Below are 9,953 nucleotides of genomic sequence, written 5' to 3' on the forward strand. Positions count from 1 at the left end.
GGTGGGCACAGGGCAGGGCACTATTTGGTAAAATAGCCTCCTACATGTGGTTTAACACCAACTTTTCCCGATTACTCTGCCAGTCTGACCACTACTTGGTCTCCTTTGTCCGACTTTCCTCTTCTGCCCGTTCCTTCAAAGCTAGGGACCCTCATTCTCGGTCCCACCTGTTCTCATTCCCACGCTCCTGAAGCTTCAAATCCATCCATGTGCTGGTGCCTCCAAAATCCCTGTTACCCAGATCTCTGTCTGGATTCCCATTCCTAGTTCCATTTGGATTTCACAAAAGCACCTTAGACTCAGTATCTCTTAAGCCAAACTTAAAAGTCTTCTGCCAAAGCCCCGCTCCCCTCCACCTGCCAAAATTGCTACTTCTCAGTGGTCTATCTCAGTGAACTATCCGAACTGTCTGTTTCTCCTCCCCTGTCTGACCAGTCTTCAAATCCTACTAAGTCTGTCTCTGAAATATCTCCTTATCTCTGCAGCTACATCCCTTGAGCAAGTCAGCATCTGGCCTGAGCTACTGCAGTTACCTTCCCATTGGTCTCCCTGCGTTCAGCCAGTCCAATCCATTTTCAAATCTATAGCCAGACATAGGCCATCATCCTCCTCTGCTTGAACTTCCTCAGTGGCTTCCCATTGCCTTGAAAACAACCCAGACTCTCTAGGGCTTCCACAGCATGTTCTACAGCTCTCCCTCATGACTGGGCCTTTCCTCATTCTACCAAGAACTAGGTTCTCCAAGGTATTACCTCTAGGGTCCTTGGTTTGGGGTCAGGTCACATGTCACTTCCCCAGACGTCCCTCTGAGCACCCCAACATCAGCCTGTCCCCTTTTGCAATCATTACTTGTTTAACTGTCTTCCTCAGTCATATAAGCTCATTGATTGCAGCATCTGGGCACCCAGCACACTGTCTGCCATGCAGCTGGTGCTCACATATTTGTCACATGAATGCTGAACTGATTAAACACTCACTATGTTCCTCTTTGTTTCCTACTAGGAACTTAATGTAGGTTTCTCCATTTGGTACTCTTTATCAGAACATGTTAGGTGCTTACAAAGTGCCAGCAAGTCTTGCTGCTAGTAGATGCTGGACCAGGATTTGAACAGGTCTGTTTGACTCTAATGCCCGAGTTCAGCATTTCTCAAACATCAGGCATTCACACGTAAGTGACCAATCATCCTGGTTTCCCCTGGACTGAGAGGGTTCCTGGGACATGGGACTTTCAACACACAAAAAACAGGAATGTCCAGGGCATTCCCGGGACCATCTGTCACTCTATTCACCACTGTCACAATCTTTGCCACATGTGTGTTAGTTACTTCATGTTCATATTTTTATATTTTATCAACTTGCTTTCACTTAACCTCATCCTAAAATGTAAATTGCAGCTTTTAATGGGCTCTTTATATTTTTTCTAATATGCATTTAAAAACAATTACTAAAATGAAAAGCGTTTCATCTGTATATCACATAAAACCATCTCAAACATCCCCAGGGGTTGGCTTGCCACCCTCTGGGAAACCCTGGCCAACCCGTGCACTGCCTGAGGCCCAGGAACTGTTCTTCTTTCCTGCTTCTGAGCTCTCCCGGAGCAGCACTGTGCTGGCCCCTCCTGTAGCTGGAGTGTCAGCACCGTGCCTCCTATGATATGTAGGTTAGCTCTTTCAGTGGCCGCAGCTACTCCACGAACGTGGTGATCACAAAGCCATAGATGAGCCACCTGAACTTGGGGAGGTGGGGACAACTGGTAAGCTGCTTGTCGGGGGCAACGTGGATGGTGCTTGTCACAGTCAGGATATGAACCTGGGTCTGCCATGGTCTATCTCAGGCAAGGCCAGAAACATGGGCATAGCTTCTTGGGCAGGCCTGGTTGATTTGGGCTGGCCTTGGAACTCTGCATCTGTCTTTTTCTCAAATATGGTCTACAGCTCTTGTCCTGAGCTCTTTGACCTCTGCCTTGACACTTCCCGTCAACTGAAAACTGCCTGCATTCACACCAGACTTCTCCACCAGGTCCATATATGGGACACTATAGAAAGTCCTGCCTCCATAGAACCCACTCAGATAACCTGCTTTGCAGCTCAACATAAGGGTACGTGCACATGGCTTCACAGTATTCTCTGACTTCCTCTCCTGTGCAGGGCCAGGTCTAGGGTAAAATAAATGAGATGTCTAGAGCACAAAATGGAAGAGGCATCCAAGACATGCTAAGATTTTGAGAGAACAGCCCTGTCACTGGCTTTGAGATGCTTCAGTCTAGTTTACAGAGTTTAGTCCAGGGAAACTGGGGGTCTGGGAGGTCAAACTTATGAGCATAATGAAATCTATTTTCCTTCATTTTGTTGACATTTGCACTGATAGCACAAAATCAATGTTGGGTAAAACTGTGCACCTTGACAAATCAAGAACAATGGCACCAGGCTGCATGACGAGTCCGCTGCCATTTCATGGGGGTTTGAGAGAGCCTGAAGTGAAGACCTGGAATTGGAAAAGTGGAAGCAGCCCTGAAAAACAGATTTTATGGAATTTGAGTCCAAAAGGGTCAAAACAGCCGCTCACAGACGTGTGTGGGATTTTCACTCTGTTGTCACATTGCTTAAAAGACCATAAAGCTAAAGATTTACTTGGTTTAATGAGGCTCCTCTTTCATCAGTATTTCCTGGATGACACGGCCTTAGTGTGGCACACCAAGTTCCACTGGAGGAGGGAGCCCTGCCCTGGCCTGTGTGTAGGTTGTAGAGATTTGGGGTTGAGGGGGCGATGATCAGGCCATATTGAAGCCTGGTGCCTTGTGAAGGGAGGACAGTCATGGTAAAGTGGCATAGAGGACAGACTTTGAAGCAGATGAAGATACGGAAGTCCATAAAAGAGAAACAATCTGAGATAGGCAAGCAGCAAAAATAAGCCTGAGTTCATAGAGCAGCCGTATTAACAATAGTTAAAAGGTCAGAATAGCCCACATGTCCATCACTGGGTAAATGGATAATCAAAATCTGAGGTATCTGTGCAATGGACTATTATTCAGCCATAGAAACGAAGTACTGATAAATGGTACGACATGGATAAACCTTGAAAACATTATGCTGTGTGAAACGAGCCAGGCACAAGAGGTCACATATTGTATGATTCCAATAATATGAAATATCAAAAGTAGGCAAATCCATAGAGAAAGAAAAGCGTATCACTGGTTGCCAGAAGCTGAAGTGTGGGGAATTTGGAACAAGTACTTAATGGGTCCCCTCTGGGGATGATGAAAATGTGCTGGAACTTGATAGAGGTGATGGCTGCACAATACTGTACTAAATGCCACTGAATTGTACACTTTTAAATAATTGATGTTTTGTGAATTTTACCTCAATAAAACAAAAACACTGAAGTGAGAGCAAGGAAAATTACCAGGAAGAAAGGCAGACATTACATAATGATGAAAGAGTAAATTCACCAAGAAGACATAATCCCAAATGGGTATGGCAGACATTACGTAATGATGAAAGAGTAAATTCACCAAGAAGACCATCCCAAATGGGTATGCACTATACAAAAGAGCTTCAGAATACATGAAGCAAAAGCTGATAGAATTGTAAAGAAAAATATACAGATTCTCAACTATAGTCAGAAATGCCTTCAACACCCCTCTCAATATACAGAAAATCTGTAAGGATATGACAAACTTGGACAATACTATCCATCATCCTGACCTAATTGACGTTTATAAAACACTTCACCTACTAGCACTAAAATACATGTCATTTTCTAGTGCACATTGAAGATTTACGAAGATAGATTGTGTTCTGGGCCACAAAACAAATCCCAATAACTTTTAAAAGATTCAAATCGTGCAAAGTATATTATCTGACAATGATGAAATTAAACTAGAAATCAATGACAGAAAGGTATCCACTGGTATTTGGAAATGAAATAACCCACTTCTAAATTACTTACTGGTCAAAGAAGAAATTAAAAGGAAAATTGAAAGTATTTTGAAATGAATGAATATAAAAACACAAAATCTCAAAATTTGCAGGCAGCAGCAAAAGTAGTACACAGAAGAAAACTTACAGCACTAAAAGCTTATATTAGGAAAGGTCTCAAATCAGTGACCTCAACCCTTATCTTATGAAACAGAAAAATGAGAAACTAATCAAATCCAAAATAAGCAGAAATAAAGACACACTAAAGAGTAGAAATCAGTGAAAAAGAAAACAGAAATTTTATAGAGGAAATTAGCTGGACGAGGTGGCGGGTGCCTGTAGTCCCAGCTGCTTGGAAGGCTGAGGCAGGAGAATGGCGTAAACCCAGGAGGCGGAGCTTGCAGTGAGCTGAGATCCAGCCACTGCACTCCAGCCTGGGTGACAGAGAGAGACTCCGTCTCACAAAAAAAAAAAGAAAGAAAGAAAAGAAAATTCATAAGTAGCCAAATATGGTTCTTTGAGACCAATAAAATTAATAAGACTCTCATGAGTTAAACCAGGAAAAAAAAAAACAGAAGTCACAAATTACTAACATGAGGAATATGAGAGGTGATGGAATTACAGAACCAACAGAACTTATAAGGATAGTAAGGGAGTACTATCAACCTTTTATGCCAATGCATTTGACAACTTAGAATAAATAACATATTCCTTTAAAGACACAAAGTACCTGAGGGAGTGATATAAGGTGCTCATCTCTGTTTTACCTAACTTGGAATTCAGGCCAGAAGAGCAGTGAGCATCACTCAGAAATTCTTCAAGCAGAACTAACAACCCTCAGACACCTGGAGCCAAAGATAATAGTTGAAACATACAATAGACTGCCTGTGTCAAAACCGGGGAAAATTTCTTTGGGAAATTAGAATATTCAAAGCAGCCGTTTATACTGGGGGAATTTAGAAAGCCACACATGTGCGCAGGGCAAGACCCATGCTCAGAAAAGACCTAAATTTTCACCTGGGGCTTATTCCTAGACATAGGGCAAGCCATAGTGCAAAGAAAATGCCTAAGTGTTAAAGGAGGGTCCTAGGACACAGCGAATTTGCAAGGCCTGGGAGAGAGACTTTTACTTTTTGTCTGTCTGTTTTAGCTCCTGGCATTCAAAGAAATCTGTCAAAACACTAGCTGAACACAAGTGACCACACCCAACAAGAATTATTACAGTCTTTCCAATAATATTTTGAGCAAGTCACTAAACAAGACTACTGTGTCCTTCACCAATTAAAAACAAAAACAGAAACAGAAAAACCTGAGGAAAGGAGAGAATTTGATATCCAGAGTTAGTACATTATAAATTTCGCTGTCCAGTTTTCAAGAAAAAAATCACAAGGCATACAAAGAGGAAAGTATGGCACATTTAAAGGCAGTAAATATACAACGGAAATCATCCCTGAGGCAGGCTAGACATCAGAAATTCTAGACTTTCTTAAATATACTCAAAGAGCTAAAGACATGGACAAAACACTAAAGGAAAACAGAACAACTATATATACAAAATAAGAATATCAGTAAAGAGGTGGAAATAATAAAAAGGAACCAAACACACGCTGGAGCTGAAAAAGTACAGTAATTAAATGAAAATTCACTAGAGGGGTTTAATAGCAGACTTGAACAGACGAACGAAAGAATTCATGAACTTGAAGATAGGACATTTGCAATTATTGCGTCTGAGGAACAGAAAGAAAAAGAATGAAGAAAAGTGAGCAAATCCTAAGGGAACCATAGGACTCCATCAAGCAGATCAATATACAAATAGGAGTTCCTGGCTGGCCTGAAGGTAGTGATTCATCTCAAATGATTGTTCACAGTCAGTCACAGATTGAAATCCTTGTTCTACTCTTTCTCCCCCTCTCCCTACTGTAATTGACTAGCCTTTTTGAAAAAAGAAAAAAACAAGTAGGAATTCCAGAAAGAGGAGAGAGAGAAATAGTCAAATAATATTTGAGGAAGTAATGCCCATAATGCCCCAAATTTGATGAAACACATAAACCTACAAAACCCAAGAACCTTAACAAACTGAGTAGGATAAATTTAATAAGATCACATCAGACACATTATAATCAAACTGCCAAAAGCAAAAAGACAAATGGAGAGTCTTTAATGCAGCAAGAGAGAAGCGACTCATCATGCACATGTGAATAAGATTTATGGCCAATTTCTCGTCAGAAACTGTGGAGGCTAGAGATAGCAGTATGACAATGAAAGGGCTGAAGGAAAAAAAAAAAAAACTGTCATCCAAAAATTCCATATCCATCAAAGCTGTCCTTCAAAAATCAGCAAGAAGTTAAGATATTTCCAGATAAAATTAGAGAGAGTTTGTTGCTACTAGCCTTGCCCTTCAAGAAATGCTAAAAGGAGTCCTTCAGGTTAAAAGAAAGATGCTATATTAAAACATCACATTGTGCACTGTGGATATATAAAATTTTTATTTGTTAATTATACCTTAATAAAGCAGGGGACAGGGAGGAGAGATGCCAGACAATTGCTTAAAGTTATATGAAGAAGTAAAGATCTCCACTAAAGGTAAATATATGGGCAAATATAAAAGTAGGTATTATTATAACATTGGTTTGTAATTCCACTTTTTATTTCCTGTAGAATTTAAATGTATAAAAATAATTATAAATCAATACTGCACACACAATATATAAACATGTTAATTGCGATGACAACAACAGCATCATGAAGGAGGGCAGAATGGAGCTCTCTAGAAGCCAAGTTTTTATATGCTATTAAAGTTAAGTTGGTATCAATTTAAAATAGACTGTTACAAATTGAGGATGCCAAATGTAATACCCATGCTAATCACAAAGAACATATCTAAAAATTATACAAAAAAGAACTTGAGAAGGGAATCACATGGTTGACTACAAATAGTCAACCAAACATAAAAGAAGACAGTAATGGAAGAAATGAAGGACAAAAAAATGTATAAGATATAACAAAACCAAATAGCAAAATGGCAGAATTAAGTTCTTCCTTATCGATAATTACTTTAAATAGCTTAAACTTTCCAGTCAAAAAGAAGATTGGCAGAATGGAGAAAAACATGATTCAACTATATACTGTCTGCAAAAGAGTCACTTTAGATTCAAAAACACAAATAGACTGAAGTTGAAATGATGGGAAAAGGTATTTCACGCAAATAGTAACCAAAACAGAGCAGGGGTGGCTATACTAATACCAGAAAAAAATTGACTTTAAATGCAAATTGTTACAAGTGACAAAGACATTATATATTAATAAAATGGTCAGTTCATCAAGAATGTATTAGTATAACAATTATAAATATATATGCCCCAAACAAGAGGTCACCTAAATATATAAAGCAACACTGACAGAATAATCGGGAGTAAATAATTCTGCAATAATAATTGGAGACTTCAATACTCTACTTTCGGTAATAGGTAGAATAACTGGACAGAATGGCAATAAGAAAACTCTACTTTCGGCCGGGCATGGTGGCTCACGCCTGTAATCCCAACAATTTGAAAGGCTGAGGCGGGTGGATCACCTGAGGGCAGGAGTTCACAACCAGCCTGGCCAGCATGGTGAAACCCCATCTCTATTAAAAATACAAAAAATTAGCTGGGCATGGTGGTGCATGCCTATAATCCCAGCTACTCAGGAGGCTGAGGCAGGATAATCGCTTGAACCCAGGAGGCACAGGTTTCAGTGAGCTGAGATCACGCCATTGAACTCTAGCCTGGGTGACAGAACGAGACTCTGTCTCACAAAAACAAAACAAAACAAAAAACTATTTTCAATAATAGAATATCTAGACAGAATAGCAATAAGGAAATAGAGGATGTGAACAACAAAATAGACCAATAGGATCTAACAGACATATACAGAGCATTCCATTCAACAGCAGCAGCATGCACATTCTTAAGTGCACATGGAATATTCTCCAAGGTAAACCATATATTAGGCCATGCAGTTGACTGAATGTTCCCCCCAAATTCGTATGTTGAAAGCTTAATCCTGGTGTGATGATATTTGGAGGTGACACCTTTGGGAGGTAATTAGGTCATGAGGGTAGAGCCCTCATAAATAGGATTAAGTGTCCTTATAAGAAGAGACCAGAGAGCTAGAGAGCTAACTAGCCCTCTTTCCATCATGTGAGGATACAATGAGAAGTTGGCAGTCAGTTTGCAACGTAGATGACCAGAATCCAACCTTGCTGGTACCCAGAGCTCAGATTTCTAGCCTCCAAACTATGAGAAATAAATTTCTGTTGCATAAAAGCCACCCAGTCTATGGTCCTTGGTTATAGCAATTCAAACTGACTAAGACAGGCAAAAATAAAGATCTCAGTAAATTTAAAAGTATTTAAATCAAGCCAGGCACTCATGCATGGAGTCCCAGCTACTTGGGAGACTGAAGTGGGAGGATGGCTTGAGCCCAGGAGTCTGAGGCTGCAGTGAGCTATGATTGCGCCACTGCACTCCAGCCTGGGTGACGGAGCGAGACCCTGTTTCTTAAAATTCTTCTTAAGTACTGAAATAATATCTTCTCTGACCACAATGAATGAAGCCAAAATCAATAATAGAAGAAAAATTGGAAAATGTAAAAATATGTGGAAATTAAAACATTTTAAAATCAACCAGTCATCAAAGAAGAAATCACAAGGGAAATGAAAATTACTGAGGGAAAGGTATAGCTGTAAATGCCCACATTTAAAAAGAAGAAAGATCTCAAATCAATAACCTAACTCTATAGCTTGAAGCAATAGGAAAAGAAAAAATAAAACTATACTTAAAGCTACCAGGAGGGAGGAAATAATGAGAATGAGAGTAGAGATAAATAAGAGAAAACAATAGAGGGAATCAACAAAACCCAAGACTAGTTCTTTGAATAGAACAACAAAATTGGTAAACCTTTAGTTAGACTTAGTAAAGATGAGAAAAGATACAAATAACTGTAATCAGAAATGAAAATGGGAACAGTAACGGTTCTATTATGACCAACCTAATTAAACAAAGGATTATAAGAGAATGCTGTGAACAACTGTATGCCAACAAACTGGATAACCTTGATGAAATGGACAAAATCCTAGAAACACACAACTCCTCAAAAGTGAATCATGAAGAAAATCATGGATAATCTGAATAGATCTACAACTAATGAGAGATTGAAACAATAAAGAAAAGAACAAAGAAAAGTCTAGGATCAGATGGTGTCACTGGCGAATTTTATGAAACATTTAAAGAATTAACACCAGTCCTTCTGAAGTCTTCCAAAAAATAGAAGGGGAGGGAATACTTCCTAACTCATTCTATGAGGCCAACATTGCCCTGATACCAGAATCAGATAAAGAAAATCATAAGAAAATTACAGACCAATATCCCTTAAGAATATAAATGCAGAAATCCTCATAGGAATATTAGCAAACTGAGGCTGGGCGCGGTGGCTCACGCCTGTAATCCCAGCACTTTGGGAGGCCGAGGCAGGCGGATCATGAGATCAAGAGACCGAGACCATCCTGGCTAACACGGTGAAATCCCATCTCTACCAAAAATACAAAAATTAGCCGGGCATGGTGACGCACGCCTGCAGTCCCAGCTACTTGGGAGGCTGAGGCAGGAGAATTACTTAAACCCAGGAGGCGGAGGTTGCAGTGAGCCGAGGTTGTGCCATTGCACTCCAGCCTGGGTGACAGAGTGAGAATCTGTCTTAAAAAAAAAAAACTAGCAAACTGAATCCAACAGCATATTAAAATGATCACACACAATGACTAAGTGGAATTTATCCCAAGAATGCAAGCGTGGTTCAACATCAGTAACTTAATCAAAGTAATACATCACATTAGTAGAATGAAAAAAAACACACACACACACACACAGAATCATCTCAATTGACACAGAAATGGCCTTTGACAAAAGCTAACACCATTTCATGATAAAAACACTCAGGCCAGGCATGGTGGCTCACGCCTGTAATGCTAGCACTTTGGGAGGCCAAGGTGGGTGGATC

Source organism: Colobus angolensis, unplaced genomic scaffold (genome assembly GCF_000951035.1).
Source record: "Colobus angolensis palliatus isolate OR3802 unplaced genomic scaffold, Cang.pa_1.0 Scaffold20, whole genome shotgun sequence".
In the NCBI taxonomy this organism is placed as follows: Eukaryota; Metazoa; Chordata; class Mammalia; order Primates; family Cercopithecidae; genus Colobus; species Colobus angolensis.